This window comes from Schistocerca serialis, chromosome 1, assembly GCF_023864345.2.
Source record: "Schistocerca serialis cubense isolate TAMUIC-IGC-003099 chromosome 1, iqSchSeri2.2, whole genome shotgun sequence".
Lineage (NCBI taxonomy): Eukaryota > Metazoa > Arthropoda > Insecta > Orthoptera > Acrididae > Schistocerca > Schistocerca serialis.
Window position 1 is genome coordinate 345,150,866 of NC_064638.1, and position 25,623 is coordinate 345,176,488.

Below are 25,623 nucleotides of genomic sequence, written 5' to 3' on the forward strand. Positions count from 1 at the left end.
TAGTGCACTACATTAGTCAGTTTCCAAGTAACAAGAAGAAATGGAAGAGGACATACTAAAGGCATTACCGTACATCACCATCCAAGAACTGTCCTTAGGAATATCAGTAGAATTCTAGATGAATTTGGCGTAGAATATAAGACATGCCAAATCAACAAGGCAGTAGTCTACTTGCCAATGCAAAGTACAGCTTACGCTTACGAAATTCCGGCACCTACAACATCCCTAACGAGTGTGGCACGTCTTAGATTGACCAAAGAAACAGAACAGTGGAATTTCAATATGTACAACACCAACGACACACTAGACTGGAACAACACAGAAAAACTTAAGTATCTGAGCAGTGTCTGAAACACGTAAGTGAGAAAGTCGTAATAGGACTCCGTGGAGAACTACAAGGCGAAAGTCCTGGCGCTCACAACAAACTTTTGGGACAGTTTCATTTAGCACGTGATTTCAATAGATCCGACTTAAACTTATCCTGGCTGAGATATTCCTTCTCAGCTGCGCAGTCGAATCTTCAGCAGCGTCTGGTGAAAACACTGTCGCTTCCGCGGTCACAGGTGACGCACTCTTAGCCGCGTGCGATGCGAAGAACGAATTATGTGTCGTATTGCTCAGAAACGTTTGTTGACGATCTACATCATATCTACTCACTGGTACACATGTCGTATACAGTCTAAATAAGGGTTGTCAGCCTTGCTTTGGCCCTCGAGACAAGGTTAAGGAGGAAGAAAGCAAGTAAGAAAGTTTAAAGTCAGAGTACAAGCTCGGATTGCGAAATGATGGGGAAGAAAATCGGCTATGCACTTGTCAAAGGGACCATCCAGGTCTAGACAGTTTTAGGCAAATTATGGAAAACCGAAATTTAAATGGCGTTTAGAGCCGTTGTCCTCCCGAATGCTAGTCCAGTGCTCTAAACCACAGGACCACATTGCTCGATCAACGTTAAGGTTATCAGTTCATCTAAGCCACTAATCAAAGCCCAGTACAATCCTACTGTATTTAAAAGACGCCCGGATTTGAGAACTAGTTTGGAAAACGTACACCACAAACAGTTCCATCACCGTCACAACCCGTTTGCATCGAGACCTGTATATATATCATGTGATAACAGTCTAAATTCAAAAACGATAAGGACACACACAAGAAATCTGGGTTTCCACTGTAGTAAGCGGAAAGTATTACTTTCTAATAACCCCTGACAAGTCTGCTACGTTCATTAAGCGATCACCTCCCACCGGCTAGCGACTGCACTTTCTGTAACGTATTCTTGTTTTAGTGTGTCCAGAATTATCCGCCTTTAAAACAGACAAAAAAAAGAAAGAAAGAAAGAAACTGCGCCTACGCCAGCGCACGAGAACAAAAAAATGGTTCAAATGGCTCTGAGCACTATGGGACTCAACTGCTGTGGTCATCAGTCCCCTAGAACTTAGAACTACTTAAACCTAACTAACCTAAGGACATTACACACATCCATGCCCGAGGCAGGATTCGAACCTGCGACCTTAGCAGTCGCACGGTTCCGGACTGCGCGCCTAGAACCGCGAGACCACCGCGGCCGGCGCACGAGAACACACTCGCGAACTCTTTAGATAACTTCCCATCCGTAGAACCACTTCATTGATCGAAACAGACTCCTTAACAGTACCTCCGTCCAGAGAAAACAGAAATAACCTCGTGCTCTCCTACATCTACATATACATTTACATCAACACTCCGCAGCCACCTACTGGTGTGCAGCGGCGGGTAGTTGAAATATCATTATCTGAACCCTCCATGCCTGTTCCAATCGCGAAAGGTGAGAGAGAAAAATGACTGTCGGTAAGTCTCCGTATTAGCTCTAGTATCTCGAATTTTCTCGTCGTGGTCATTTGGCGAGATGCATGTGGGAGGAAGTCATATGTTGTCCGACTCTTCCCAGAAAGGTCTCTCGAAATTTAAATAGTGAAACTCGCCGTGATGCACAACGCTTCTCTTCTAGCCTGTGCCACCGGAGCTCTCGTGCCGACTAACCGATGCCCAGACGAAATGCGCCGCTCTTCGCTGGATCTTTTCTATCTCTTCTGCCGGTTCTACCTGCTGAGGTAGGACAAGTGTCAATGAACAATAGTGAAGAATCGGTCAGTGAGTGACTAAAAGATAATTTCGAATCGCTTATTGATTTGACGTAAGACCAGATCCGCTAGGATTTTTAGTCAGATTGGTCGGCAAAACTTTACTTTCAAAGTCACTGAATGCTGCTCTCATCGCTCTCCTAATGCTCATTTTCGCTTCATCCTACTTCTGTTTGTCTGCTACGTTTGGAATTCTCTTCAGTGTTTTTTCGATTTCACCAGCCTCAAACCTCACCACGAAATCATTTTACCAGAAAGACGTTTCAGTCAATCAACGACCAGAAAAGAATTTAAGGACTTACCTCGGCCATTTACCGTTAACGTCAATAGTCCTGCTGTAAAGCGCTGCTTCCGGTCGATGGTTTCAGAAGTATGCTTCTCAAAGGGACTTAATAAACACCATCTATTAAGTGGAAGTTGGTCACTTTTGAAAATAGCCACCTCGGGCCAGGCCACCAATACTTAGCCAGAGTAAGGGGAAACATGCCCTGTATCTACAGCTCCCGCCACGCTGAAACCGGAAAATAAACAATACCTTTCACAACAGCGACAATGCCGACAGTTACGGCCAGGATATGGTTAGTTACAATCCCGTGCTCAAACCACCGAAACGACTATATCATCTGCACGCAGTGAACAGATCTTCGACCGCGGAAGTCAAGGTAATGCTAGCTTGCTCGAACTACCGGTGACACATAAGATGTTAGACACCGTCAATCCGGCAGCGAGCGGCTGCAGAGAGAATCGAAGAAGCGGATGCGGTCGCTGACCTTGGTGCGGGCGACACGACGGAGCGCCGACAGCTGGGCCATAGAGATAGGGTTGTGGATTAGGGGGCAGGTATAGAAAGGAGTCGTTCCAGCAACAGCTCATTACATCAGGAGCTTCTGATGTAGATATGTCAACGAAATATTGTGTAGTGTCAGACAAATCACTCGGCTGAAAACACAGGAGGACGCAAATCAGATATAAAGTTCCAACATCTACAATGGGATAATCAGCGTGATTCCTACCGCCCATCAATCAGTGTTGCAGCTTTCATGGTGGGCGGTAGCAGGTTTGAAGACATTCCCCTTAGCTTTTCACAAAATTTTGATGTAAGGTACTTAATAAGTATTACTACAGTCACATGCTTTCAATTGCTGTAACTGTATTTTATAAATTTTATCAGATAAAATTATTTCCTTACTTTGCAAATCACCATTACTGTGCTAAATGTGGGCAATTAGATAATTTTACTACCAACAGAGATCAAAAAGCGGGCGGTAGGTATAAAAGATTCAGTATTCGAGATCGTTGAAGAGTTACTTTCAACAGTTCGTTCCATGTAAGGCACAAGTACAGGGGGGAAAAAGGTGAAAGTGATCCGGAAGGAGCCGACGAACACACCAATCTTATCATCGAGCAAATGCAGTTCAACTCAAGGAAGAAAATGGATTTCTTTATGCATGTTGACGCGCATTCTACACTGACGGAGAAAAATGCAGAATCAAGAAGGAGTTTGTCGACATAAACGAAAGTTGGTAGACTGGTCTCTGCATTTGAAGGATGAAGTCTATTTAAATTTAGAGTCAGTTGAGTAACATTGGCGCTAGTAACGGTCATCAGCGTTGGTTGGCTCTGATCACTTCATGTTAGACAGAAATACATTTAAGGCGACAAAGACGCCATCATCAGCACCTCACTGAGTATCAACGGGGTCGTGTGAAGGTTCTACGGAAAGCTGGATGCAACGTCTGTGATACTGCAGAGAGGCTTAGCACGAATGCGGCCAATGTACATGACTGCTGGCTGGGACAGGGAAGGCCATTGTGTTCGGCATATGGCTCTAGCGCACAGTACTGCATCTGGACCAGCAATTCGAGCATATGTTGGCATCACAATGAAACAAAGAACTGTTGTATATAGGTCACTTCAGGACAGCTCTCTGTAGTGTGCATTCCCATAACCCTTAACCACCGCCATTTGCGACTTCTGTGGCGTCAAGCTAAAGCACATTGGAGGGCAGAGTGGATGTCTGTTGTGTTTTATAATGAAAGCTGGTTTGACTTTGTGCCACTCATGGCTGTGTGTTGGTTAAAAGGACGCGAGTTGAGGATCTGCAACCATCCCGTCTTCGGCATGCTCCACACACTGGACCTACACCTGGAGTTATGGTCTGGAATGGAATTTCGTGTGACAGCAGGAGTAGGGTTTCGTGGTTATCCCAAGAACATTTTCTGCAAATTTATATGTCAATCTGGTGATTTGAGCTGTTGTGCTGCCATTCATGAATTGCATTCAAGGGTGTTTTTAGACAGGATAACGCTCTCCCACGTGCAGCAAATGTTACCCAATATGCTCTACAGAGTGTCGATATGTTGCCTTTGTCTGCTCGATCACCAGATCTGTCTTCAATAAGCGCATATCGGATATCATCACATGCCATTTCACATTTGGAAAGGCTAATCTCACGTTTACATTATCCTGTGATCTTTAAACATGTTACTTGGACAAATGTATTTCCAAAATTTCATTATTCTACATTAATTATTTTTTGATGTCGGGATTTTTTCCGTCATTGTATGAGTCGGAAACAGGGTTTCATCTGCAGACATGAGAAACTGTACTGACAAAAGATGGGGCCTTTTTAGTGGTAATTTTTTATGTTACCAACTTTGATTTATCGTTTCCAAAGTTAAAGCTTATTCCGATATTCTCGGACGCTTTTAGCGCCCGTCTTTCAGAAAACCAATATCTTCTTGGTTTCGAACGCATTTAAATAAATATCTAATGGCTCCTTCTCTGTTTAGATGAAGTTGCCACGAAGGGCAGAAATAATTTCTGTGGGTAGATTTATTTTGCTCGTTGTTTGTGATACGAATTGTTTATATAAAAATGGAAAAAGATGGTGGAAACTCACCTTCGCAAAAATTAGTGTAGGCTACGGAGAAGTGTAGAAATACAAGAGGTCTTAATGATCTTAACAATTTTCTTAAACATTAGATTGAAAAAAAGGCAAAGTTACGTCTATGGCATTTATGAATTCAGATAAAGTTTTTACTATGTTCAATGGAATACAACTTTGGAATTCTTAATGTAGTGGGTGTAAAATAGAGAGATAGAGTAAAGTATCTATTACAGAAGGCACACTGCAATTACATGAGTTAAAGACATGAAAGGGAAGAGGTAGTGACACAGGGTCGTCACCAACCTTGATGCAGTTCGACTTGTAGATTGATCCAGCGGTGAACGAAACCAAAGATAAGTTTGGTAATAGAATTAAAGTTCTTGAGCTTTGTAACTCTGCCAGAGACGGAAGTTGTAAGAGCAGTTGAGTGGAAAAGATAGTGTGGTGTCACCGCCAGACACCACACTTGCTAGGTGGTAGCTTTAAATCGGCCGCGGTCCATTAGTACATGTCGGACCCGCGTGTCGCCACTGTTAGTGATCGCCGACCGAGCGCCACCACGCGGCAGGTCTCGAGAGACGGACTAGCACTCGCCCCAGTTGTACGGACGACGTAGCTAGCGATGCACACTGACGAAGCCTCGCTCATTTGCCGAGCAGATAGTTAGAATAGCCTTCAGCTAAGTCAATGGCTACGACCTAGCAAGGCGCCATTAGTAGTTTATCGCCTGAATCTACAGAGTCTCAATTGTATCGTCAATAGCGATGTACAGCAAGGATGGATTAAAGTTAAGTATTCCAGCAGCTACGTACTTTTCTTTATAGCATTCATTACGTATCCTGTTTCAGACCTCACGCCATCCTTCGTGAGCTTATAGCGTGCATTGCGGTCCCCTCAAACCACACTGTGTCGGCACTTCTGTCGACACATCAGATAGTCTCTTGAAAAGAGGGTATAACACAAATACCAACGAAAGTAAAACAAGGATAGTGGAATGTTGGCTAACTAAATCAGGCGATGCTTAGGGAATTAGATTAGGAAATGAGGCATTAAGCAGAAACAGTCGATGAGTTTTGCAATGGGCAGCCAACTAACTAACAATGGGCAAAGTAGAGACGATATGAAATGATGACTGGCAGTGGGAAGAAAGGTGTTTCTGAAAAAGATGAATTTGTTAACATTGAATGTTGATCTATGTGTTAGGAAATAATTTCTGATGGTAATTCTGTGCATTGTAGACTTGCACTGGAGTGAAAAATCCACAAAAGTTTGAGACAAAAAGACAATAGAAAATTCTGACATGTTCTGTCACAGAGGAATGTTGAAAATTAGATGGGTAGTTCGAGGAACTAAGGAGAATGTACTGAATCGAACTACTGAAAAAACAAATTTGTGACACAACGTGACTACACGAAGGGATCAATTGATAGGGAGTGCGGGGTGGGGGAGATATGTAGAGGGAGACAAAGGCTTGAATAGAGCAAGCAGGTTCAAAGGGATGTGGGTTACGGTAGTTAGGCAGAGATGGCGGGATTTGCGCTGGAGCTTGCAGACTAGCGTGGAGGGCAGCATCAAATCATTCTTCAGACTGAAATCCGCAACAAGAAATTTGAAGTTTATGTTTACAACATGGAATCATCAATGGAGAAATCTCTAATACGCGTCGTAGCTTTGAGCTAAAGAGACAGTGCTTATGTTTGTATGACAGCCTCTTCACATGTGCGGAAATTTGTTCTCTCTGTTGCGCACGTCGCATACGGCATTAGTTGGCAGAGTGTGGGGCAAAGTGTTTTAAACGCGAACTTTGTAGCGCAACCGCAGGCCATGTTTCACGGCGCGGCAATTAATCACGCGCGCTATGGGTCTCAGTTTATAAATTCCCCCTCCACCGGCCTCACTCACGTCATTTGTCAGGGCGGCGCTCCACGAAGCGCAGGCTGCCGACCGCCGCGCGCCGAATATAAAACCCGTAATTACTCTGCGAGGCCCCCGTCAGTGTGTGTGTCTCCCTAACGAGCTGCCCTTTTCTCCCAAAAATTATTGATGGCCGGAGTTATTTCAAAACAGCGAAGGAAAAGCGCCGATGAATACATGTTCCGCCGCAGTGTCAGGAAACTTTGAGCGATGGAGAGGCAAAGCTTGTCCCGTTGATCGCAGAGAACTGTTACGGAGGGACAGATGCTAGTCGAGAACTCTTACTGCATAGTTGTTAAATCTCGGTTCACGGTGAAGCGTTTTTGAGAATATAAAATACAATGGGTTGTGGCACATGCTACATCGAACTGAAAGGAAGTGAACTTGATATCATCAGCTGTCGTGACGGATTATAAATGACGTTGTAAATCATTGCTAGTTTTATAAGTAAAGTAATAAAGCTTCAGACTTTTACTAACGAAATGGAATTTCATAATAAGCATTTAAGGGAAGCTCAAATGAAAACGAGACAATTGGAAGAACGGTAAGTGAACTCCTTATTATTTCAAAAGTAATAGCTACCCCTGGAGAGAAGAAAGTGAATGTGTTTATGGAAAAATGTTGCGGTTCCTTACGGAAGACTGAAAATTTGACTCATGATGAGGCGTGCATCTCTTCGTTCTAAGCAAATCGACGGCCATGAATGTCTCTCTGCAGGGCTCCAAAAATATGGAAATTGCATGGGGAAACATCGGGACTATATGGAGAAGCCGTAACGGCTTCACAGAGAAACCTGTACAGCGTGGTCGAAAGAACCTTACCAACAAAATTTATAGTCACACGTTACCAAGATTGTTTTGACTATGATTCAGAAGTTTCGCTGGGAAAAACTTAAACATCCTCCACATAGTGTCGATCTCTCCCGATGTGATTTTCATATTTTTGGAGTCCTGAAAAAACACATTGGTGGCCGTCGATTTCTCTCGGACGAGTAGATGCACTCCTGTGTACTACAATCATTGTTTTGTTGGCAAACAGAAATTTTTTTTCATAGGGCATTCACCTTCTTTTCTCACAGCGGGATAAGCGTATTAACTGTTATGGCTTTTACTTTGGAAGTAACGAACAGTTTACTTACTTTTTTCCGTCTATCTCATTTGACTTCCATTTGCATTAAGCGTCCGTGAGCGGACACATAACCCCAGAGACACAGAATTGAAAGGAATTTCCTTTCTATGGGGTTTCACTAGGCGTGGCCTACTCCTAAACAGGACTGGGAAGGGATGATTGGTACAGCTGATTCATGAAATTATAGGGGATGGATCTCGGGCCACATATGGTCAAAACCTGTTGTCATGGCTAGGAAAAGTAAGTCTTTTTTAGGATAAATCCAGACAACAGGTTCCCCTGCCTAAAGAGTATCTCCAGCAGTTTAAGAAATACAGAAACAATCACTCACAAGACAGAATTTGACACTCCAAATATCACACAAACCAGATGTCAGAAAGAAAAACAAACTACTTGGAAGAGTATCATGACCATATCACAGACTTAACTATCACCCATCAAAACACGCAATCAGTACAAAATAAAATACAACCATTAGAAGTCGAGCTCCAATCTTTAAACGGCAGAGCAGTTTGTGTTACTGAGCACTGGTGTACAGACACAGAAATCCAACATGTAGTATTATCATTATATGAAAGGGCTAAGTCATACTGCAGAACTGCTTCAAGGGGTGGAGGACCATGCATTTATATCAAAATGCAGTTCAAATCAAGACATGACCTCAGTACAGTAAGTGAAGACATACACTTTGAAATATCAGCTATCGAATTAACAGGGATTGATATCACCAATAAACTAATCATTTGCGTGGGTATGGAGCTCCCAGTAGTAATGTTGACACTTTTCTCAATAAATTAACAGAAATTCTAGATAAAGACTCAAGTACAAAGGTCAACATAATCCTATATGAGGACATTAACATCAACACTAATATCAGAAATGAATTCAGCAGCACGCTCATAAATATCCTTTAGAGTCTCGGAATGTCCATATTGGTCAATAGCGCAACAAGGGTTACTACAATGACTACATCAGAATTGACCATGTGGTCACAAATATGAACAGGGAAAAATGTGATGTAGCTGTAAAAGATCTCGGACTATCAGACCATCTCTGTCAAATAACAAAAGTAAAATAAGGCATCGAATCATTCCATAAACTACGAGAAATCAAAATGAAAAGATTTTCAAAAGAAATAGCAAAACAAAGCTGGGTTGAAGTGTATAAGGAAACCAATGTGAATATGAAATTCTCTAAATTCTCCACATTATTTAAATTAAACTTTGAAAAGACATTTCCAAACATATGCATGTCTGTATCAACAACTCACAAAAACGGATGTACAACAGTAGAACAGTAGATATTAAGAAGTCCTCCCAAACACTTAAACACCTCAGTTCCATAAAAAAGAGTCGCAATGATCCAGAATTCTTAAATTTCTATCACAGATACAAAAATATCTATAGGCAGCTGCTGATTGCTGCAAAAAAGACATTTATTGGCGAAATAATATATAATATAGAGAATAAAAACAAAGCAGTCTGGGATGTTATAAAAGCGGAAACGGGGAGAGGCAAACAAACGGAGAATAACATAGTGCTAAGGGAGGGGGATAAGGTTATAAATGATCCACAACACTTACCAAACTACATAAAGTACCATTTTTAGAGTGTTGCAGAGACGTTACAGCGAAAATTCCCCAAAACATATATAGCTCATGTAACTAATGTTGCACTTAATACAATGATGTTACTTTCCACTGCAGAGAATGAAGTCAACAAAACTGTTCAAAAACTAAAAATAAAAAGTCAATAGGCTTAAATGAAGTACTAATGTGTGTACTGAAACAATCCATAGAGATTATACAAGGTCCTTTAACAAATAAAATAAATGAATCCTTCACATCAGGGACATTTCCAGAGCAGTTAAAACAGCAAGAGCTGTACATCTGTTTAAGAAAGGTAATGACGAAGACATAGAAAATTACTGACCCATTTCCCTGTTATCACCATTCTCAAAAATGATAGACACAATTATGAAAGACTGATTAACGAATTATCTGAATATATACAATCTTTTAGGGTAATCATAGTTTGGTTTCTGAAGTAGCAAAAATACGGAGTCAGCCATAGTAGAATTCACAGAAGTTATACTTCATACTCTTGACAAAGATAAGTGTGTCACAGGCATATTTTTGGATCTTTCTAAGGCCTTTGATACAGTCGAACACAAGATTCTATTAAATCAATTCGAAGCATTAGGAGTAAGAGCGATAGCTAATGACTGGTTTCGAACATTTTTAACAGATAGGGTACAAGGAGTAGTGATAGCACATACTTCAAATGGATTTAAACATTTAGTAAAACATTTAACAGAACCGAAATACACGAACGTAGGGGTTGCGCAAGGTTGCATATCAGGACCAATACTATTCCTGATATACATCAATGTCTTTCCCAGTAGTGTTAGTGATGGTGAAAACACTCTCTTCGCTGATGACAGCAATATTAGTAACTGAGAAAACAAGAGAACTGCTTGCAGAGAAAGAAAATAAAGTTCTCAAGGAAGTTTACGATTGGTCAATAAGCAATAAAGTGACATTGAACATAAAGAAAACTTATGCACATGAATTTCAGTTTGAAGAGGGAAAATGATAATGTTAAATGAAATGTAGATAGCACCTCTATTGACTGAGCAACAAATGCAAAATATCTGGGAATGATGATTGATTCTCAGTTGAAGTGGAGTGAACACACAAAGGTACTTGCAAACAGAATGTCATCAGCATGTTATGGCCTTAGAATCCTATCATCAGTGTGTAATATGCAGTGTTTATTAGATACATAACATTCATATGTACACTCAGTTCTTAGCTATGGCATTCTTTTTTGGGGAACAAATGTACAAAATATGAACATAATTTTCAAACTCCAGAAAAGAGTCATAAGAATAATAGCAGTCAAGCTCCTTGTAAAGATCAGTTCAAAACAGGGGGTATTTTAACTGCTCCACGTGAATACATTTACCAGTCAGTTGTACACATCAAAAATAACATTGGTAATTATTGCACAAACAGCTCTGTCTATTACCATGGAACAAGAGCTGGACTCAACTTACATTTACCAAGAAAAAATATACATAAAACTCAAAACAGCATTTTCTACCAGGGAATGAAACTATACAATTAATTACCAAATGAGATTAAAGAAATTTCAGAAATACACTTATTTAAAGAGGCAACTAAAAAGTACCTGTTACCCAATACATTTTATATATTGAAGGACTACTTAGATAAAATAAAGTAGGGCTTTTGTAAAAAAAAAGTGCTATACAAATAAACAGTAATAATGATTACGAATCATCCAACATTCCACATAATACCTTCACACTATGTTTTCTTCTTTCCTTTTTCCTCTTCTAGAAAAGCTTACCCCAAGCTATGCACACCACAATACTAACACCCCTTCCTCTTTCTGAGCTCAGCATCTCACTCAGTACAGCGGGATGCTAACTCAGTTTTTCAGAATAGCAAATGGGAAGTTGCGGTACAGAAAATGGCCCAGAGATCATCAGTGTGTGTGTGTTTGTGTGTGTAGCGAGTGAAGTGTTATGAAACAATGCGTGTATAGTGTGCGCAGTGACTGACAGTGAGATATGAGTGAACAGTGTGGCATTACATTATTTAGTAAGTTATTCTTAAAACAAGTTATTGAATACCAGGAGTAAATCTAATAATTGTCTCTAACTACTAGTCAGTAAATGTATGTGTATACGAATTAGCTTATTTTAAATTGCTCTAAACTTGTAAATACTTTGACATATCCTGTATCCTCGTAAAAAGAGATCTAAGGTTGACTAAAGTTACTATGAATACTACTACTACTACTACTGCTACTAGTCCGCCTAGGCTTACCATTTTTTTTCATGGTGCTCCACTGTCCGTAGGAACTGATCGCCACTACAAAGAGACAGATGCTTGTGGTGATAACTACACTTGGGGTGACGAAAGTAATACAGGGTCATTCATAAAGAAAACCGGTGTTTCAGAGGGCCACTGTGTGAAAACTAAAAGTCGAATAGAAAACAGACACCTATCAGTGGACAGAGGATCTTTCCCTGGTATTAACTTGAACTAAAAGTGCTCAATAAGGGCACCGTTAGTGATGCAGTTGTAGTGTGTCATATTGTGTTATGAGTTTCCTGTTCACCAAAGTAGATACTGTCTGCTTGATAACGGTCTTTTGCGCGCAACGCGTAGTGTTCTCTCTGCTGCCGGAATCCAGAAGCTCTTTTAAAGTATGAATGATGATTGACCGTCTCTACAATGGTTGATTAAGAAGCAAGACGTGCATGTATCTCAATAGGGCACCGGGATCGTCATTCTTATTGTTCAGTATATTCTAGCGATCTTTGTGGTTTGAGAAAGACACTAACATACGTCTTAAGCTTTAAAGGATGAGGTTTAAACCTCCACTTGCGGGTTCTAGGACATGTTCTCTTAATAGATGATTACTGGTACGATTCCTTCCAAGATTAATTATTGTGGTATGGTTCATATTGGCGGTTAATCGTGATACGGTATAGAGAGCTTGCAGTAGTTTACAATTTTAATCGTACTGTTGCTAGTACCTATTTCGAAATTTTTATCCGCGCCAATAATTACGTACACAATTGAGAGTGCCTTGCACCACACTCCTCTATACATCAGGCACAAAAAGGAGAATTCATTTAACTTCAAGAACAAAATAACATTCGATTTTGCAGTGCTTGGCTTGTTAAGTAGAACAGTGTATTGTGACCACTACAGCTATATAAGGGAAAGACGACAGTGAAAATTTGTGGCAGAAGGAGGTTCGAAACCGGATTCCTCGCACTTAACCGCTTTGGCTGTCAGTCACGATTCATGGCCAGAGCTAAATTTCCATATTTCGTCGTTCCTGCATCACAATATGTTCTCTTACACACTGTATGTAATTTCCGTACATAGATGACATTTTAACTGAAAGTCGCTGCTTGTTACTTGCGGTAAAGAGGACATTGCAGTACGTGTGTTGTTAAAAAGAACGGTGCAATGTTCCTTCGAAGCAATAACCACCGACTGATGGAAACTGGGGAAAGATAAACGAAAGAAGGCGACTGTATGCATTTGAGGGATAATATAGTTTAGAATCTGAGGATCAAATCGTTGGATGACACAGTAGGCTCTGAATTTGAATAACGAAGGGAAAAAATATATATGAAGCTGCAGTAAATGAAGCTGTCAGAAGTAATTACGGAGACTGATAGAAGATGTAAATCGGCTAATCAGGACAAATGCAAGGCTATTGAAGCACGCATGGTAAGTGGAAAGATAAACGTCACCTGTTGGAAAATTATACACATCTGGAGTGAAAGAGAAGCAGCTGCGTGAATATTAAGAGCTCAGTAGGCGAACTAGAACTACGAAAAGAAGGAAAGCATACAGATGAATGGAATGTATAGAAGAGATACACCTGGGAAATGAACTCCATTTCGTAGGAACGGAAGAGGGAGTAAATGAAGATCAGACGAAAGATATGGTAGTGTGAAAAGAATTCGACTGAACATTGGAGTAGACGGACATTATTGACACCCTTTGGAGAGCCGGAGTCGATAAAACTAATTTCTCCTGATGTGCAGGATGAATGAGACTGGCGATGCACCCTCAGGCTTCAGAATTCCATTTACACAGAAGGCAGGTGCTGACAGGTATGTACATTACTAAACTTTCCATTACGAAGTAGCTACACTAGTTGTTTTACAAAATATTACCAAAGCAGATGAAGTCCGACATCAGTTTAGCTATTGGAGAAATGTAGGCAGACGCGGGACAATACTGATCAGACGACTTATATTAGAAAACTGGTTAATAATGATAAATCCTTTTTTCTAAAATGCATGCTTTTAGAGAAATTTGATAATTATGTTGAACGGAATGTACGCTTTAAAATTCTGAAAGTAGGAGGGATAAGATACAGGCAGCGAAATGTTATCTACGGTTTGTACAGACTCTACAATGCCTTTATAATTGCCGTAAGACGGAAAGACAATGAGACGGGGTTGTAGCCCATACGCAGTCTTAATTCAGTCTGTACATAGAGGAATGTGTGAAGGAAAACAAGGAGAAATTGGGAAAGGGAATTAAAGTTGAGTAAGAGGAAATATAACTTTTGAGGCTTGATGATATTAGAGGCGGCAAAGAACCTGGAAGAGCTTTGGGCAAATGGTTGGCGTCTTGTAAGGAAGCTGTACATGTACATCAACAAAAGTAAAACAAGTACAATGGAATATAGTTGAATTAAATGAGGTGGTGCTGAGGGAATCAAGTTAGGAAATGAAATACCAAAAGTAGTGGATCAAGTGTACTCTTATAAAACTAAACTCCACCCGAACAGGCCCAACGATAGCGAGCAGCCGCCATGTCATCCTCAGCCCACAGGCGTCACTGGATGCAAATACACTCCTGGAAATGGAAAAAAGAACACATTGACACCGGTGTGTCAGACCCACCATACTTGCTCCGGACACAAGCAATGATCACATGCACGGCATAGCGGACACACCAGGAACCGCGGTGTTGGCCGTCGAATGGCGCTAGCTGCGCAGCATTTGTGCACCGCCGCCGTCAGTGTCAGCCAGTTTGCCGTGGCATACGGAGCTCCATCGCAGTCTTTAACACTGGTAGCATGCCGCGACAGCGTGGACGTGAACCGTATGTGCAGTTGACGGACTTTGAGCGAGGGCGTATAGTGGGCATGCGGGAGGCCGGGTGGACGTACCGCCGAATTGCTCAACACGTGGGGCGTGAGGTCTCCACAGTACAGCGATGTTGTCGCCAGTGGTCGGCGGAAGGTGCACGTGCCCGTCGACCTGGGACCGGACCGCAGCGACGCACGGATGCACGCCAAGACCGTAGGATCCTACGCAGTGCCGTAGGGGACCGCATCGCCACTTCCCAGCAAATTAGGGACACTGTTGCTCCTGGGGTATCGGCGAGGACCATTCGCAACCGTCTCCATGAAGCTGGGCTACGGTCCCGCACACCGTTAGGCCGTCTTCCGCTCACGCCCCAACATCGTGCAGCCCGCCTCCAGTGGTGTCGCGACAGGCGTGAATGGAGGGACGAATGGAGACGTGTCGTCTTCAGCGATGAGAGTCGCTTCTGCCTTGGTGCCAATGATGGTCGTATGCGTGTTTGGCGCCGTGCAGGTGAGTGCCACAGTCAGGACTGCATACGACCGAGGCACACAGGGCCAACACCCGGCATCATGGTGTGGGGAGCGATCTCCTACACTGGCCGTACACCACTGGTGATCGTCGAGGGGACACTGAATAGTGCACGGTACATCCAAACCGTCATCGAACCCATCGTTCTACCATTCCTAGACCGGCAAGGGAACTTGCTGTTCCAACAGGACAATGCACGTCCGCATGTATCCCGTGCCACCCAACGTGCTCTAGAAGGTGTAAGTCAACTACCCTGGCCAGCAAGATCTCCGGATCTGTCCCCCATTGAGCATGTTTGGGACTGGATGAAGCGTCGTCTCACGCGGTCTGCACGTCCAGCACGAACGCTGGTCCAACTGAGGCGCCAGGTGGAAATGGCATGGCAAGCCGTTCCACAGGACTACATCCAGCAGCTCTACGATCGTCTCCATGGGAGAATAGCAGCCTGCATTGCTGCGAAAGGTGGATATACACTGTACTAGTGCCGACATTGTGCATGCTCTGTTGCCTGTGTCTATGTGCCTGTGGTTCTGTCAGTGTGATCATGTGATGTATCTGACCCCAGGAATGTGTCAATAAAGTTTCCCCTTCCTGGGACAATGAATTCACGGTGTTCGTATTTCAATTTCCAGGAGTGTATGAGGGGGGGGGGGGGGGTGCATGTGGTCAGCACACCGCTCTCCCTGCCGTATGTCACTTTACTAGACCGGAGCCGCTATTTCTCAGTTTGCCTCACAACGGCTGAGTGCTCCCCGCTTGCCAACAGCGCTCGGTAGACCGGATGGTCCCCGATCCAAGTGCTAGCTGAGCCCTACAGCGCTTAACTTCGGTGATCTGACGAGAACCGTTGTTACCACTGTGGAAAGGCCATTGGCAAGCCTGCTATTACGGGAGCAAGCATTTCTGAAAAAAAGTTATACTTGTTAATATATAGTTCAATTTAAGTGTTTGGATGTTCATTCTGAAGATTGTTGTCTGAAATGTTTCCTTGTATGGAAATGATCCATGGACAATAAATGGTTCACACAAGAAGAGAATAGAAGCTTTTTTAAGTAGAGTTGAGAAGAATGCTCGTTATTAGAAGGGGAGAACGAATAACTAATGAGATACTGAAAAGGCTTGGAAAGAAAGAAATTTATTCCACAGCCTGAATAAAAGAAGGGATCGCTTGAGGGGACCATCATGAGGCCTCTGGAAATCGTAAGTTGGATGATGGAGGGAAGTGTATGTGTGTGTGTGTATGGGGGGGGGGGGGGGGTGAGGGGGGGGGGGGGAGAGGAGGGGTTGATAGGAAACCAAGGCTCGAATACAGTAAGAGCGTTCAGATGTATATGTCTTGCTGTAATCATGCAGAGATAAAGAGATGCACTGTAGAGACTAGCACGAAGAGCTAAATAAAACGAGTATTCAGACTGACGACTATAACAGCAACAACAAATTAATATTCCTAAATTCTCCCATTTATAAGCTATAGGAAGGAAATTTAAAGAATCCAGCTGTAAAAACGGCCAGTCAACGATAGGCATGTGCCTTGCGGCAAAACGTTTTCATTTTAATAAGGAAATATCTAAAATTTCATAGAACTGTTTGTGGCAAAATGTTTGTTCCTGCCCAAAAATATGTTAGAAAAGAAAAATCCAGCGCGAAATCGAAAGTCGATGATTTACTACACTCCCCATGAATATACCGCGAGGCGTCCAATAACTGCCGATTATCGAAATCCGGTAGCGGTGCACCCTGCAGAAACTGACTATGTCAGTCGGGGCCTCGTGGAGCTGCGCCAATTTCGTATCGTGTAATACGAAAACATGCCCAACGCGGTAATGCCAACACGCTCAGTTTTGACAGGGAGCATAACGTCCATTGAAAAACACCTCCACGTTAATGATGTCAAATTTCCGACATGCTGTAAGCGTGTCGGAACACGTCAGTAGCAGTAGCTCGCCAAACACTGACGTTCTCCGCTGAGAGCTGCCGCTGACTCTACACACAATGTAGGCGTAAACGAAATTCTCCCTTCAAAAGCTGCACATGATGTATCTACTAGCGACATTAACTAATAAAATTTTATTCTTCTGTTAGAATGAGCCACCACTTCTTATACAGGCAGCCAGAACCAAATTATTTGGTCTACGGTGAAGAACAAAGGGTAACAAAATTGCTCAGTCACCGTATCGTCTGTGATGCTTCTATGTTATACAGTACGATCACGTCAAACATGCAGTATCCGAATAATGGTTATGTTCGGTAACATCAATCAAATATTTCTATAATGAATTAACGACTGAACAGAAATGAGCAAATGGAGAAAAGACATGCAGCAATATTCATAGCCTATGCAACGTAAACTGAAGGTTACCAACACCAAGGGTACTTTTGAAAACAAATCAAGGAAATCTTACAGGAAATCTTATGAACCAGATGTCAGGGATGTCATTTGCTACTTCCAACACCAAGCTGGCTTCTCATGTGCACTTTAGCAGAACTCTTATCAACTTCTCTCCTATTGTAGCAACGGTTTTCCATGGTTTTAATTTATTGACTGTTTTTTTTTCTCGTACCTCCTTATTGGATACTTTTCCCGTGCACCAATTTTCTTTTAATTCACCTATATCATACTTTAGTTTCTCCATTTCAGATTTTTGCCACTGAGGGCACAAAGGCTGTTAGACACAAATATAGTTTTTTTTAGGTTTCAATGACAGGTACACTGTTTTTGTTCTATTGATTCTTGTTGATTTCAAATTAGTTTTCGGCTTATTTGGCCATCTTTAGGAAACAATTGATAAGCGTCTGAAAAGGATACTCGTTCTTAGGTAACCAAACATTGTAGGCAAAGGTATAATCACATGCATAGAGTGTAGTGCATCAAACTCTTTTCTTGTGTGATCTGAGGTTTTCCCGGCATACAGAAATCTCAAAAATTTCTCGGGTATTCAGCCGGGTAGCGTCGTCCAAAAGGCGCGATATTTCGGCAACCCAATTTCTTGCCATCTTCAGGCGTTCGTGGTGACTCTGGATCACAATTTAGGAATGATGAAGACTGACACCAAGAACGCCTGAAGAGGGCAAGAAATCGGCTTGCCAAAATATCGCGCCTTTTGGACGACGCTATCTGGCTGAATACCAGAAAAATTTTCAAAACTCATTTCTTTATGTTGAAATTACGCTTTGCAAAGTGGACAATTTTAAATTCAGTAAATAACTAAACTACACAATATTAGATTTTAAATGGATATAGTGGAATATTTTCTTTGCACACTATAACCACTACAACGTGGTGACGTTGCAAGCAGAGGATGAAAAGATATAGAAACGGTATGAGGATTCTAGACGGGTTATTCAGTACGTAAAGGGAGACGAAAACCTAAAAGTCAAGTAGATATTGCAAAATTAGATACTGAATTGTATGGCGCGCTCAGTAGCAGATATAGACTCTGATCACAATTTAGGAATGATGGAGACTGAAACTAGTCAGAAAGAATAAACGAGCAAATAAGTAGGACACGGAAGTACCAGGGAATGAAGAGAGACGCTTGAACTTCTCTGAGAATATGGATACTGCAATAACGAAAAGCTCGGTAGGCAGTTCAGATGAAGTGGAAAAGAGATCTCTAAGGAGGGCAATCACAGAATTTGGAAAGAAAAACGCAGGTAAAAGAAGGGTAACGGGGAAGAAACCATGGATAACAGAAGAAACATTTCAGTTCATTGACGTAAGAAGGATGTACAAAACTGTGCAAGGAAACTAACTGATTTTCGGAAGGACTGAAGTCAAAACTACCTTTGGTGAAATTAAGAGCAGAGTCGGTAACATTAAGTATACAATGGGAATTCCACTGTTAAGTACAGAGGAATGATGACGTGACAGAAGAAAAAAAAAGGAGTCCGACAGAGAAGAGACAGGGATCCAGTACTAGAGCCAGAATTTAAAATAGCTCTGGACGATTTAACATCAAATAAGGTAGAAGGGGTACAAATAATCCCATCGCAATTTCTAAAATCGTTGCGGGAAATAGCAGCTAAACAACTCATCACACTTTCAGAAAAACACCATCCACATAATTCCAAAGATAGCAAGAAGTGACAACTGCGAGAATTATCGCATAATCAGCTTAAAAGCTCTTGCATCGAAGTGGCTGACAAGAACAATATGCTAAAGAACTCAAAGGAAAATCAGTGTCCGTTAGATGACCATTAGTTTGGCTTTGGGAAAGGTAAAGACACCAGAGAGGCAGTTCTGACGTTGCTGTTGATAAGGGAAGCAAGACTGAAGAAAAACCAAGTTCTTAGGATTTGTAGATCAGGAAAAAGCGTTCGACAATGTAAAATGCTACAAAATGTTCGAAATTCTTAGAAAAGTAGGATTAAGCTATAGCGAAAGACGGGTAATATGCAATATGTGCAGGAACCCAGAGGGGACTATAAGACGGGAAGACCAAGAAGCAAGTGCACGCTTTAGAAGGTTGTAAGACAGGGATGTACTCGTTCTCCCCTACTGTTCAACTACTTAGTAGAAGCAATGACGAAAAAAAAGAAAAGTTAAGAGTGGTATTAGCATTCAATGTGAAAAGAGAGCAATGATATCATTCGCTGATAACATGGCTATCCTCTGTGGAGGTGAAGAAGAATTAAAATAGAACGAACCGTCTAATGAGTACAGGACATTGTTTGACAGTAGATCGAAGAAACACTGAAGTAATGAGGAGTAGTAGAAATGAGAACAGTGCGAAATTTATCATTCGACATGGAGATCACGGAATAGATAAACTTAAGGAATTCTGCTAACTAGGCAGCAAAATAACCCATAGCGGACGGACTAAGAGGACATAAAAAGCAGACTAGCAATGGAAAAAACGGCTTTTCTGGCTAAGATATTTCTGTTAGTGTCAGACATATGATTTAATATGAGGAGGAATTTCCTAAGAATGTGCATCTGGACAGGGACGGTAGAGAATCGAAGCTTTCGTGTTGTGACGTTACAGAGCAATGATGTAAACATGGTGGACTGATAAAGTAAGGAACGAGATCGTACTCCGTAGAATCGGCGACGAAAGGAATATATGGAAACCACTGACGAGAGGGACTTGACCACACGACGTTTGTTGCGACACCAGGGTACTAGAAGATGCTGTGTGGAGTAAAAATTGTAGAGTGACAAAGAGGTTGGAATACATCCAGCAAATTGTTAAGTATGGAAGTCGCTAATGCTATTGTGAGGTGGTCGGCGCAGGAGAGAAATTCGTGGAGGGCCCTATCAATCCAGTCAGAATATACACTCCTGGAAATCGAAATAAGAACACCGTGAATTCATTGTCCCAGGAAGGGGAAACTTTATTGACACATTCCTGGGGTCAGATACATCACATGATCACACTGACAGAACCACAGGCACATAGACACAGGCAACAGAGCATGCACAATGTCGGCACTAGTACAGTGTATATCCAACTTTCGCAGCAATGCAGGCTGCTATTCTCCCATGGAGACGATCGTAGAGATGCTGGATGTAGTCCTGTGGAACGGCTTGCCATGCCATTTCCACCTGGCGCCTCAGTTGGACCAGCGTTCGTGCTGGACGTGCAGACCGCGTGAGACGACGCTTCATCCAGTCCCAAACATGCTCAATGGGGGACAGATCCGGAGATCTTGCTGGCCAGGGTAGTTGACGTACACCTTCTAGAGCACGTTGGGTGGCACGGGATACATGCGGACGTGCATTGTCCTGTTGGAACAGCAAGTTCCCTTGCCGGTCTAGGAATGGTAGAACGATGGGTTCGATGACGGTTTGGATGTACCGTGCACTATTCAGTGTCCCCTCGACGATCACCAGTGGTGTACGGCCAGTGTAGGAGATCGCTCCCCACACCATGATACCGGGTGTTGGCCCTGTGTGCCTCGGTCGTATGCAGTCCTGATTGTGGCGCTCACCTGCACGGCGCCAAACACGCATACGACCATCATTGGCACCAAGGCAGAAGCGACTCTCATCGCTGAAGACGACACGTCTCCATTCGTCCCTCCATTCACGCCTGTCGCGACACCACTGGAGGCGGGCTGCACGATGTTGGGGCGTGAGCGGAAGACGGCCTAACGGTGTGCGGGACCGTAGCCCAGCTTCATGGAGACGGTTGCGAATGGTCCTCGCCGATACCCCAGGAGCAACAGTGTCCCTAATTTGCTGGGAAGTGGCGGTGCGGTCCCCTACGGCACTGCGTAGGATCCTACGGTCTTGGCATGCATCCGTGCGTCGCTGCGGTCCGGTCCCAGGTCGACGGGCACGTGCACCTTCCGCCGACCACTGGCGACAACATCGATGTACTGTGGAGACCTCACGCGCCACGTGTTGAGCAATTCGGCGGTACGTCCACTCGGCCTCCCGCACGCCCACTATACGCCCTCGCTCAAAGTCCGTCAACTGCACATACGGTTCACGTCCACGCTGTCGCGGCATGCTACCAGTGTTAAAAGACTGCGATGGAGCTCCGTATGCCACGGCAAACTGGCTGACACTGACCGCGGCGGTGCACAAATGCTGCGCAGCTAGCGCCATTCGACGGCCAACACCGCGGTTCCTGGTGTGTCCGCTGTGCCGTGCGTGTGATCATTGCTTGTACAGCCCTCTCGCAGTGTCCGGAGCAAGTATGGTGGGTCTGACACACCGGTGTCACTGTGTTCTTTTTTCCATTTCCAGGAGTATATATATATATATATATATATATATATATATATATATATATATATATATATAAGGAATTTTATTTCCTTCTGCGAGAATGTCAGTCATATCTTTCTTGCTACTATCGGCTTGAGTAAACATGTTGTATTGGCAGCAGCATATTTCGACTACTTTTACCTTCACTCTGTATGTTAAGCGAGTCACTAATAGTATTTTCGAATCAGGTGATCAGTTTTTTATTCTTTTTCCTAATTTTGACAGATATTCCGTCATTTCCATTCAACGGTTCTTCGATTACTTAATTTTTTTCCTACAAGGGAACATATTTCAATTCTTTACATTAGACATCATCTGAATTTTTCCCCTATTCTTACTACTTTTCATTGATTCATCTGTACGTACAGTACAATTTCCAAAATCACTGTGTGTCACCCTAATGCATTTCGCTTGCCATACCCGTTCTTGTACCCAATGATATTGTACTTCGACCTCATCCTAGTTAACTACTTTTGTAATGTCCATAATTACTTTATTCGTTTTCAAGATGCATGAGTTATTCCAACAAGCTCTTCTTTTAAGATCGTTAATGCTTTTCGGGTCAATTGTGATCTGGTTTCACAGGAGTTCCCGTTAAGTTCACTTCCCTGCTACTACCTACCATTTTTCATCTATAGTCTGGAGTATATCCTGATTTACACATGATTTCCTTATTCCTCTGATTTTTCTCCATGTAGGGTGATCTATTCCAATTGGATTATTTCACTTACCTTCTAAAAAAATTAATAACTGCCTTACTCAGAGCAGTGGTAAGTCATACGATGACCTTTCATTTGGGCTAATTATGAGTTTTCGGTGACCTCCACAATTGTTTTTTCCTGTGTGAGCCGTCAGCTATAGGTTTCGACGTTATTTATGTACACATGTGAATATTCTTTACAGTCCAATGTGTGGAATGCAATCTGTTTTACAATGATGTGAACCAACTGATTTCTTGTTTTCTTGTTATACCTTCGTCTCTTATTATTCGATGAAGTGTCAAGAATATCTAACTGAAATCATTCAGTAATGTTCGTCTCACTTCTCCCCCAACAACAGTGTTCTCCAGAATCTTCTTTTTATCTCAGCCAATGTTTCAAATCACCAACTGCTATAATTTTTTTTCTATAAATGACATAACATCATTTTACGAGTCCGCGATCGTCATCCCTAATCTTCATCGTTATTTACATTTTTAATTTTTTTGGAACTATATAACTTAACGAGTTTCAGCCATAGCCACATCAGAATCTCTGAGGTAAAGAGAACAAATGAGAAGTAGTAATTCTAACAGAAACACAACGCTACATCATATAGGACAAAACGAACACACACACACACACACACACACACACACACACACACACACACACACACCTAGGGTGGTCCATTGATAGTGACCGGGACAAATATCTCATGAAATAAGCATCAAACGAAAAAACTACAAAGAACGAAACTCGTCTAGCTTGAAGGGGGAAACCAGATGGCGCTATGGTTGGCCCACTAGATGGCGCTGCCATAGGTCAAACGGATATCAACTGCGTTTTTTAAAAATAGGAACCCCCATTTTTATTACATATTCGTGTAGTACGTAAAGAAATATGAATGTTTTAGTTGGACCACTTATTTCGCTTTGTGATAGATGGCGCTGTAATAGTCATAAACGTATAACTTCGTGGTATCACATAATATTCCGCCAGTGTGGACGGTATTTGCTTCGTGATACATTACCCGTGTTAAAATGGACCGTTTATCAATTGCTGTTAATGTATTGATGTATGGCTATCGTGTTGATGTATTGCTATTGTGATCAAAATGTCCAACGGGTCTCTGCTATGTATTCTGCTCGGTATCCTGGACGACATCATCCAAGTGTCCGGACCGTTCGCCGGATAGTTACATTATTTAAGGAAACAGGAAGTGTTCAGTCACATATCAGACGTCAACCACGACCTACAACAAATGATGATGCCCAAGTACGTGTTTTAGCTGCTGTCGCGGCTAATCCGCAGATCAGTAGCAGAAAAATAGCACCAGAATCGGGAATCTCAAAAACGTCAGTGTTGCGAATGCTACACAACATCGATTGCACCCGTACCATATTTCTATGCACCAGGAATTGCATGGCGACGACTTTAAACGTCGTGTACAGTTCTGCCACTGGGCACAAGAGAATTTACGGGGCGATGACACATGTTTTGTACACGTTCTATTTAGCGACGAAGCGCCATTCACCAACAGCGGTAACGTAAACCGGCATAATATACACTATTGGGCACCGGAAAATCCACGATGTCTGCGAGAAGTGGAACATCAGCGACCTCAGCTGGTTAGTGTATGGTGCGGCATTATGGGAGGAAGGATAATTGGCCCCCATTTTACCGATGCCAATCTAAATGGTGCAATGTATGCTGATTTCCTACGTAATGTTCTACCGATGTTACTACAAGATGTTTCACTGCATGACAGAATGGCGGTGTACTTCCAACATGATGGATGTCCGGCACATAGCTCGCGTGCGGTTGAAGCAGTATTGAATAGCATATTTCATGACAGGTGGATTGGTCGTCGAAGCACCATACCATGGCCCGCACGTTCACCGGATCTGAGGTCCCCGGATTTCTTTCTGTGGGGAAAGTTGAAGGATATTTGCCATCGTGATCCACCGACAACGCGGACAACATGCGTCAGCGCATTGTCAGTGCATGTGCGAACATTACGGAAGGCGAACTATTCGCTGTTGAGAGGAATGTTGTTACACGTATTGACGAATGCATTGAGGTTGACGGACATCATTTTGAGCATTTATTGCATTAATGTGGTATTCACAGGTAACAGCATGCGTTCTCAGAAATGATAAGTTCACAAAGGTACATGTATCACATTGGAACAACCGAAATAAAATGTTCAAACGTACCTAAGTTCTGTATTTTGATTTAAAAAACCTGCCTGTTACCTACTGTTCGTCTAAAATTGTTTGACATATGTTTGTGACTATTACAGCGCCATGTATCACAAAGCAAAAAAAGTGGTCGAACTAAAACATTCATATTTCTTTACATACTACAGGAATATGTAATAAAAAAATGGGGGTTCCTATTTTTAAAAAAAACAGTTGATATCCGTTTGACCTATGACAGCGCCATCTAGCGGGCCAACCATAGCGCCATCTGGTTTACCGCTTCAAGGTAGACAAGTTTCGTTCATTACAGTTTTTTCGTTTGACGGGCGTCGTTCTGTGGAGTGAAATTTGATACTTACTGCCGCTGGATCAATCAACATTGTGACGGCTGTTCTGTCGGACATGTCAGACAAAACAAACATGGCACGCATTTATACAGTATATCGTAAGAATAGTTTAGAAGCTTGTATGTTCTACAGATAGACTTTAGTGTACTTAATTAAGTGATTATTGTTGTCATCCCATTTTTTATGTCAGTTAATGCTAATTTTTGCACCTGTATAGGCAATTTTGCAGCACTAGCCCAAAAGGGTGTTCCTAACTTATTTCCACCTTCTCGAAATAATGTTGGCAGAACGATGTTCTTTTTTTACTCTTGGGAAGCTTTTAGCTCGTGCTTCGTTTGGTTTTTGTTCAGTACCTAATCAGTGACTGGAAAGAAAAGTACACTACCCTGCCAAACTGGAAGAGGTAGATAAAGTAATAGAACTTA